The 8,988-nt window shown below is 44.6% G+C and overlaps 1 pseudogene; it reads right to left on the reverse strand.

Moving 5' to 3' along the window:
- Window positions 1-2,115: 2,115 nt before the first annotated feature.
- On the reverse strand, window positions 2,116-8,325 carry LOC113934117 (annotated as a pseudogene).
- Between the last annotated feature and the right edge of the window lie 663 nt (window positions 8,326-8,988).

Raw genomic sequence — 8,988 nt, forward strand, 5'->3', positions numbered from 1 at the left:
TTAGACTTCCCCTGACTTGTCCCTCTGACAAGAGTAAACAAGCTTTTGTTGTGGAATTTTTGGTCTATGCCTATTGGCATTTTGAGTGGCGGGCTTCTCCACTTCCAAGTTGGGGATGTGCGAGGCAAGAAGAAAATGCAGAGAAGTCCCCACCATACCATTCCTTGGGTCCTGATGTCCCTGGCCAGCCTGTCTTCTTCTCTCCACGTTTCAAATACTTGTTTTGTATACAGTGTCCAGAGTTTTTAATTGTATTTAGCAGGAGGAATAGGGAATGTAGGTCTACTCCATATTCCTGGAACCAGAATTCTAGGGGAACAGACTTTTAGAGCAAGCTAGTGGTCTCCCCAGACGAGCAGCTGCGAGGGGGTGGAGGTAGGAGAGAGAAGACGAGCAAGGACTGAGTCCTGGGGACCCTCATGTCCAGAGGGAAGAGGAGGAGGAGCTTGAAAGGCAGCAAGAAGGGACAGCTAGGGAGGTAGGAGGGCAAGCAGAAACATGTAAGGTAGCTAGAGTTAACCACCTTTTATTTTATTTTATTTTTTTAAATTTTACTTATTTATTAGAGAGAGAGAGACACAGCGAGAGAGGGAACACAAGCAGGGGGAGTGGGAGAGGGAGAAGCAGGCTTCCCGCTGAGCAGGGCTGATCGATGCGGGGCTCGATCCCAGGACCCCAGGACCATGACCCAAGCAGAAGACAGATGCTTAATGACTGAGCCACCCAGGCGCCCCTTATTTTATTTTTAAGATTTTATTCATTTGAGAGCAAGAGCAGGAGCAAGAGGGGGAGGGACAGGGAGAGCCATGTGGGGGTGGGAGGGAGGGAGAAGTAGAGTTCCTGCTGAGGGGGACGTGGGACTCGATCCCAGGACCCGGAGCCGAAGTCAGACACTTAAGGGACTGAGCCACCCAGGCACTCCTAGTTAACCACCTCTTAAAGGATAGTGTAAGTGAACACAAAATCCAGACTGTAGCAGGTTTGAGAAAGAATAGAAGCAAAGTGAAAGAAGAAAGTTACCCAAGCCACCTATTGTGTGATTCCATTTACACGAAATGTCAGAATTGGCCAACGTATAGTGACAGAAATAGATGAGTGGTTGTCTAGGGCTGGGGCGTGGGGTAGTTTGGGAAAAATAGAGATGGGAAATGACTACTATGTGGTATGGGGTTTCCTTTTGGGGCGAGAAAAATACTTCACAATTAGATTGTGGTGATAGTTGCACAACTCTGGGATATATTTTTTTAATATTGAATTGCATACCTTCAATGGATGAATCGTACAGTATGTGAATTATATTTCAATAAAGCTGCTTAAAAAAGGAAAGGAGAGAGGGAGAAAAAAAGAAAATGATACACATTGGGAAAACATGTAGAACTTTTATGCAGGGCCAATTTCCCTTACATAAACAGCTAATAATCCAATGGGGGGAAAATGGTAAAAGTTGGAATAGAAGAATATATAAAAAGATGCTTGATTCATAGTAATAGAGCTGTAAATTATAACTACGTTAAACTAACAGCTATTTCATCTATCAGACTGACAAAATCCCGAAGTGTGGTAACACCTGCCAAGACTTTACTTTTTATTTTTTCAGGAGCATGTTTATTGTGTCCGAGATGATCCATCAGGTGCTGTCTGAGCTGCAAAGGGTAAAAGGAAAGCCTCTCGTTACAAACTGACAAAGTGAAAGCTAAAACATTTTTCACAATAGCATGAACCATACACTCAAATAGATCTGGGTTTTATAGAAATGACCTAATTCCTAGTCCTCTCTGGCTACTTTTATAACTTTATATAGATAATGAATTAGGCACTATGCTATCCGGGGGACTTCAGGATCAGTATCCTTAGTACTCCACAAAATACATTCTGATATCCCAAAGAAGCAAGACTTGCAAGTAGGTGTGGCAAACCTAACTACAGCTACAAAGTTCTACTCTTGAGGCCAGCATGTATCTCTCGGGGGAGTCTTCCAGTCTCCAAAGGACAAAATCAGGGAGTGGGTGGAGTCAGTACAACACACACAGAGAAGGCTGTCCTGGAAAAGCTATAAAATATGCGGCACAGCGAGAAGAATCCTTGGGCTCCTTCACACCGCATACAAATTACGAATTATGCCGCCTCGCTCTTGCTCTTCTGTCTGGCTCTCCCATCGTGTTCTGCTCTGTTAGTCAGATACTGAGAGGCTATGCTTTGGACCAGAGGATCCACAGGGACGCCGTGTGTCAAATGAGAACAGAGTGACAGCAAAACCTTTGAAATAATCCAAGCAGGACTCCAGTTGTTGTACAGATTCTGGTGCAGAAAGTAACCACTGCTACCTTAAAATGGGTAATAGGATGAAAAGGTGATATCCAGAAAAAACACCCCACTTTCATAGATAGAACCTAGTGGGCCAAGTATAGCTGCTCTCCATTCATAAATGTGCTCTCCTTTAGGCCGAGCACTGTCGTTAGAAGGAGGATCAAGGTTTCCTTCAGCCAGTTCCTCCTGAGTCCTTTCAGCACTGGTTTTGCTAGAGAGTGTGGTGTTGTTCTTCCGCAAGGTGGCAGAAAGTTCTTCAGGCTTGGGAGCCACTCGCTCTTGCTGGTCCATCAGAACCACACGGCCGGCGCTGGGGCTCTGGTCATCAGACCTCTGCCTGTCTGTTCCTGGACATCTGGGCGAAGTGATTTCTTAGAACATTCTGCCGCTCGATCTGCCCAGCTTGCGCTTGCCGTATCACTAGGGTGTGTTGCGAAGTGGGGAACCCTCCCTTAGGGAAATGGAGGCAGTAGGGGAAGAAAGAGGGGAGGGAGAGGGAAAAAGAAGCCGAGAAGGCTCTGGCCGGGAGCGTGGAACATTGGAAGTCAGAGGGGATTGTGCAGGAAGCACGGCCTCTCCTCTGCCCCAAGCGCCTTGGGGGTGGGGTGGGGTGGGGGAAGGGGGTTCCCGAGCTCAGCCGGGAGAAGGCATGTGCTCCTAGCTCCTAGCGAGGCAGAGGGCCCAGAGAGACCCCTAGAGCTGTGTTTCCCCCGCGGCCCGCCTCCCGGCTGGGTTCCCCGCAGCCTACAGCCCGCAAGGTGCAAGGTGCCAGGACACTGGCCAAGCCTTCAGCGGAGCAGGTCCTTTGCTGATTGCTAGTGGGAGCGTGAAAGGTGACAGCCCTATGGAGAACAACTTAGCCGGATCTATCAAAATTACAACTGTTGTACGCCAGACCAGGCATATCGACTTCTAGTCATTTACCGCTTTTACTTCCAGACATGGGAAATGACTTGCCGGCAGGGTCGCTGTGTAATCGCTGCTTTCTTTGTAATAGTAATGGACTGGAAACAACTTAAATGTCAACTAGGAAATCTTAAAAAAAAAAAAAAGGTATTCTTTAAAAAAAAAAAGTCAACGAGGAGGAGACCAGTAAAGGCAATGAGGAAGCTCTTTATGTGTTAAAAGAGAAAGTTCCCTATGATGTATTGTTAAGGGCAAAACAAAAAAGGGCAGCATGACATGTATGGTGTGTTGTCATTTATATTAAAAAGGAAGATGGGATACATTTGTACCACCAAAAAAACAACCTCTGAATGTATCAACAAACTAATACTACTAAATAACTGGATGGTGTGAGGTGGAACTGGAAGATGGGGTGAGAAAGCTATATACTTTTCCGTAATTTTTAAAATTTTAAGCATTTTTTTTATTGAAAAGAAGGAATGTGAGGTGAAAAAGTGGAAATAAGAAGTGTAGCAATTTATCTGTATAGTCTGTTTGAACTGCTATAACAAAAATCCATAGACTGAGAGGCTTAGAAACGAGAGAAATTTCTTTCCTACAGTTCCAGAGGCCAGGAGGTCCAAGATCAAGGCTCGGGCAGATTCAGAGCCTCACCAGACTATCCTCATAGACTTCTTGCTGTGTCCTCGCTAGCCAAAGGGGCAAGGGAGCTTTTGGGGGGACTCTTTTATGAGAACTCTGATCCTTGGGCACCTGGGTGGCTCAGTAGGCTGTGTCTACCTTTGGCTCAGGTTGTGAACCCTGGGGGTCCTGGGATCGAGTCCTACATCAGGCTCCCTGCTCAGCCAGGAGTCTGCTTCTCCCTCTGCCTTTGCCCCCCACCCCTGGCTCTTTCTCTCTCTCTCTCAAATAAATAAATACAATCTTAAAAAAAAAAACAAAAACACAACACTGATCTTATTCATGAGAAGTCCACCCTAATCACCTCCCAAAGGCCCCACCTCTCAATATCATCACACTGGGGGGGTAGGATTTCAATATGAATTTTAGGAGGACAAAAACAGTTAACTGATAGCACCATTATTTACAGCTTTTCAATAAGGGATTGGGACTCTGCAAAGAACTGGCAGCCAGAGGGAGGCGGTGGGTCAAAATGAGACTTTTTAGAGCTAGGAGATATTCAGCCTGTTTTTAGGCTGTTGGGAATGATCCAGACACTTAGATTGTATGCCTTTTGCTACATTATTGAACCTTTTAAATAGCCCCGCTACAACTTTGTCTGCTTGTGTATTTTTTTAAAAAGATTTTTAAAAAAGATTTATTTATTTGAGAGAAGGTGAGAGCAAGAGCAAGAGCGAGAGCCAGCGAGAGAGAGAGAGAGAGAGAGAGAGCGCGCACACAAGTGGGGTAAAGGGCAGAGGGAGAAGCAGACTCCCCGCTGAGAAGGGAGTTGTTGATGGGGGGGAGCATCTATGTGAGGGCTCCATGCCGGGACTTGATCCCAGGACCCTGGGACCCTGAAAAGGAGGCCCATCCTTTTCCATCTCTGTATCTCCTGCGCCTAGCTTGGTTCTGACATAAAATAGGTGCTCAGCATGTGTTTGTTAAATGATGTTATTGAAGACTCTCCCCATGGCTGTCCACCATCTGAATCAATCCATTCATTACACCTCAGCCCCCAGTTCAGACTTCCATTTTTATCTTGTAGTGAGGTCACCGTGGGTTCACATGCTCAGGGAAAGACTCCCAAAGCAGCACAACTTAAAGGAGATGGAGAGGAGAAAGGAAGGCATTGCCGGCAGCAGGAAGGACACGAACAAAATCAGAGGGACCTGGCTATTGACCGTGATGATGATGTGGTGTAGGGTGAGGAGGATTGCTAACCTCCATCGAGAGTCTGCTGTGCACCAAGAACTGTTTAACTCTTTCACTTGCAAGTTCATTTATCCCTGACAAGAACTCTAGAAGAAAGGTATTACCACCATTTTACAGATGGGGAAACTAAGACACAGAGAGAGCAAGTAAGTCGTCCAAGTTCACACAGCTATGAAGGAATGAAAACACATGGGACAAAACGATTGCCCTAATATAGTGACTTGATTTGATTAAAACAAACAAATAAACAAAAAGCCAGCTTCATTCTTGTACCTTTCCTGTCATTCCTGTTCCTTCCTTCCCACCACCAAATATTTCATAAATATATGCCGAGCTTATTTGCCACAACTCTGCAAAAACATCCCTTAGTCCCTGACCCAAGTGGGTGAGGAATCCATTCTAATTCTTGCTCCTGGATATAGTTACAGAAAGAATGCCAAGGAGTTTTCCTAACTTCATTTCTTTGATTTCACTTCCTTTCCCAAACACAGTGGGGCATGTTTAAAATTAGTTTCTTCCTACAAGTAGAAATTGCCCTTGAAATTTTGTTTTTTTGTGCCTAAAATGATCTTTCTTTTTTCCTGTTTCCTTGACTTGGGCCAAATAGGAGACAGCTTACCAAAATGCACAAACTCATTTCCTCCCTTACTACTTCTCTTCCTTTCTCTATTTATGCCTCCCTTTGGAAAATATCCCTTTTTCCAAACACCACTTGAAAAACTCATTTACCAGTGAGTTAGGGGAAATTTTACTTTTACTGATTGTTCTTGGGGATTATTTTAACTTAACACTACTGAACATAAAAAGTATTCTGTTTGGTCAGGTTTCTCCTGGTCGCGAGACTACCTTCAGGCCCTGTTACAGGATGAATTGTGCCCCTGACCCCCATTCTTAAGTTGAAGTCCTAACTCCAGTACTTCAGAATGTGACTAGTTTGAGATAGGGTCTTTAATGAGGTAATTCAATTAAAATGAGGTCTTCAAGATGGGCCCTAATTTTTTTTTAAGATTTTATTTATTTATTTGACAGAGAAAGACACAGCGAGAGAGGGAACACAAGCAGGGGGAGTGGGAGAGGGAGAAGCAGACTCCCCGCCGAGCAGGGAGCCCGATGCAGGGCTTGATCCCAGGACCCTGGGATCATGAACTGAGCTGAAGGCAGACACTTAACGACTGAGCCCCCCCGGCGCCCCAAGATGGGCTCTAATTTAATATGACTGGGGAAGAGATTAGGACGCAGACCCACATGGAGGAAAGACCATTGAAGACACAGAGAGAAGGCCATCCACAAGCCAGGGAGTGAGGCCTCAGAAGAAACCAATCCTGCCAACACGTTGGTTCTCAGACTTCTAGCCCCAGAATTGTAAGAAAATAAATTTCTGCTGTTTAACCACCTAGTCTGTGGTATTTTGTTATGGCAGCTCTAGCAGATTAACAGAGGCCCCCAACTCAAAGCTCGCCATTTTCACGGTCACTCAGCCTCCAAACCTGTATGTCCAACAGCCTGTCGGATGTTTCCACCCGTGTATCCCACAGACACTTCACACTCGGTGTGTCCAAAGCAGAAGTCTCGTCACTCTCTGTATGCCTGCCCTTCTTTCAAAGCTCCCCATCTCAGGGATGACATCCTGTGACAAGGCAGAAATCCAGGTGCCATTCCTGATATAGCTGTCCCTCCGCTCCCGCTTCTATTAGATATAAAGTTCTGTGCATTCTACCCCTTGAATCTCTTCATTTCTTAACTTTTTGTTTGCATTGAAAAATGTCAAAACCAAAGAAAATTTGAAAGAATGAAGTGAAAATTAACCATTTTTTAAAAAGATTTATTTATTTTAGGGAAAGAGAAAGAGAAAGAGAATGTGCACACATGCGCATGCATGGGCTGGGGGAGGGGCAGAGGGAGAGGGAGAAAGAGAATCCAAGTAGATCCCCATCCCCACCCAACTGAGCAAGGAGCCTGACTTCTTGACCCTGAGATCATGACCTAAGCCGAAATCAAGAGTCAGATCCTTAACTGATTTGAGCCACCCAGGCACCCCCCCATTTAATATTTTTATATTTGCTTCCACTTCCCCCATATATATACCCTTTGGTGTATATATATTATATATATTATTTATGTATATATTTTTCCTGAGCCATTTGAAAGTAAATTACATGATATTTCATCTCTGAATACTTCAGCATGCACTTCCTAAGAATAAGGCTATTCTGCCACATAGCCTCAATATCACACCATACCTAAAACTTAACATTATTGAAGTAATACATTCTAATACACTATCCATATTTAAATTTTACCAGTTGTTTCCAAATATCTTTTCTTTCCCCTTCCTTTTCCCTTCCCCATTCCCCCATTCACACACACTGTGTGTATATGAGTGCATACTGATACCTCCAATTCAAATCTAACTCCACAAGATTCTATACTTTTTCTACATTTACATATCCCACAGTGAAAATCCTGGTTCCCAAGACATCAATGGATTTATTGGCTCTATATCTTACAATATATACAACATAGTTTCAGAATTATGAGACTAATACAACTATCATTAACAAATTTACTAAGTAAAATTTAAGACCTTCTTGCACTTCTTTTAGTCCTTAGAATATATCCCCCACCAGGAATACACAGAATACTGTATTCAAAAGTTTCTTGAAATTTCTTATCTGACTATATTTCAATTTGATTGTTAATTTGTTTCTGTTTAGATTAAATTTTATGATTTAAAAAATCCTTTTATTTTTAAAAATATATACAACATTTACACAGAAGTCAAACCTTTATAAAAGGAATATTTAAAGTACAAATGTCAGCAAGATGGCCAAATAAGATATCCCTTGCTTAGGGTTGCTTGGGTGGCTCAGTTGGTTAAGCATCTACCTTCAGCTCAGGTCATGATCCCGGGGTCCTGGGATTGAGCCCCGTATCAGGCTCCCTGCTCAGCAGGGAGTCTGCTTCTCCCTCTGACCCTCTTCCCTCTCGTGCTCTCTCTCTCTCATTCTGTCTCAAATAAATAAACAAAATCTTTAAAAAAAAAAAAAAAAGACATCCCTTGCTCATATCTATACCCCCGACAACAATAATTTGGCATCCAACCAGGGACAAAAATGCCTTTGGTGGAGCCTCGAGATCCAGGTAGGCTGTGGAACCCTGATGCAGGCCAAGACCAAGGAGAGTTGTTTTGAGAAGGCAGGCCCGCACCGAGGCTGCTGGCTCGCCAACCGTGGTCATGGGCACAGATGCAGAAACAGCTCTGTAGCCCTGACGACTTGGCTACAGACCCATCTGGCTTTGGTTCTGTCAGCAGCACCATATGCTAAAGGACTTGGGGGGAGTCATACCTACCGGTGCCTTGGGTAACAGCCATAGGGACCTCAGTCCTGGCTGCAAACCCTGAGGTGGCCTATGAACGGGCTCCAAGACACTCTTGGCTGGGATCCAGGAGCCCCTGGAAGTAAGCCTGTCAGACTTGGTCAAACTGCAGATTTTGAAACAGCCCTGGAACTGGACTCCAGCCCATCTCAGCAGCAGCCTGTGAACAGTCCTGCTGACACAAAGACCTGGCAGGAGATCTTCCTGTCTATGACCTGGAGCTCCTGAAAGGGCCCTATCCTTGGCTCCGGCCCCTCTAGCCATGGTCAGAGAGCCAGCCAGCCCACCCAGGGATCTGGCAGGAGCCAGGCCAATCCATGCCTCCACAGCCAGGGACGTTCTGTTGTCATTGCTAACACCTCTACCCTACTGCCCCTTGGTAAAAGTAACCACTTTAATTAGGTAATCAATTAACAAACACATCTCTATTTTATCATTCCCTTTCTTATTAAAAAAAAAGTAACTTTTCTCACTCAAAAACATCTGGGAAACCAGGCTATGTATTTTCTAGAGATATTCCTC

This window comes from Zalophus californianus, chromosome 13 (assembly GCF_009762305.2).
Source record: "Zalophus californianus isolate mZalCal1 chromosome 13, mZalCal1.pri.v2, whole genome shotgun sequence".
Taxonomy (NCBI): Eukaryota; Metazoa; Chordata; class Mammalia; order Carnivora; family Otariidae; genus Zalophus; species Zalophus californianus.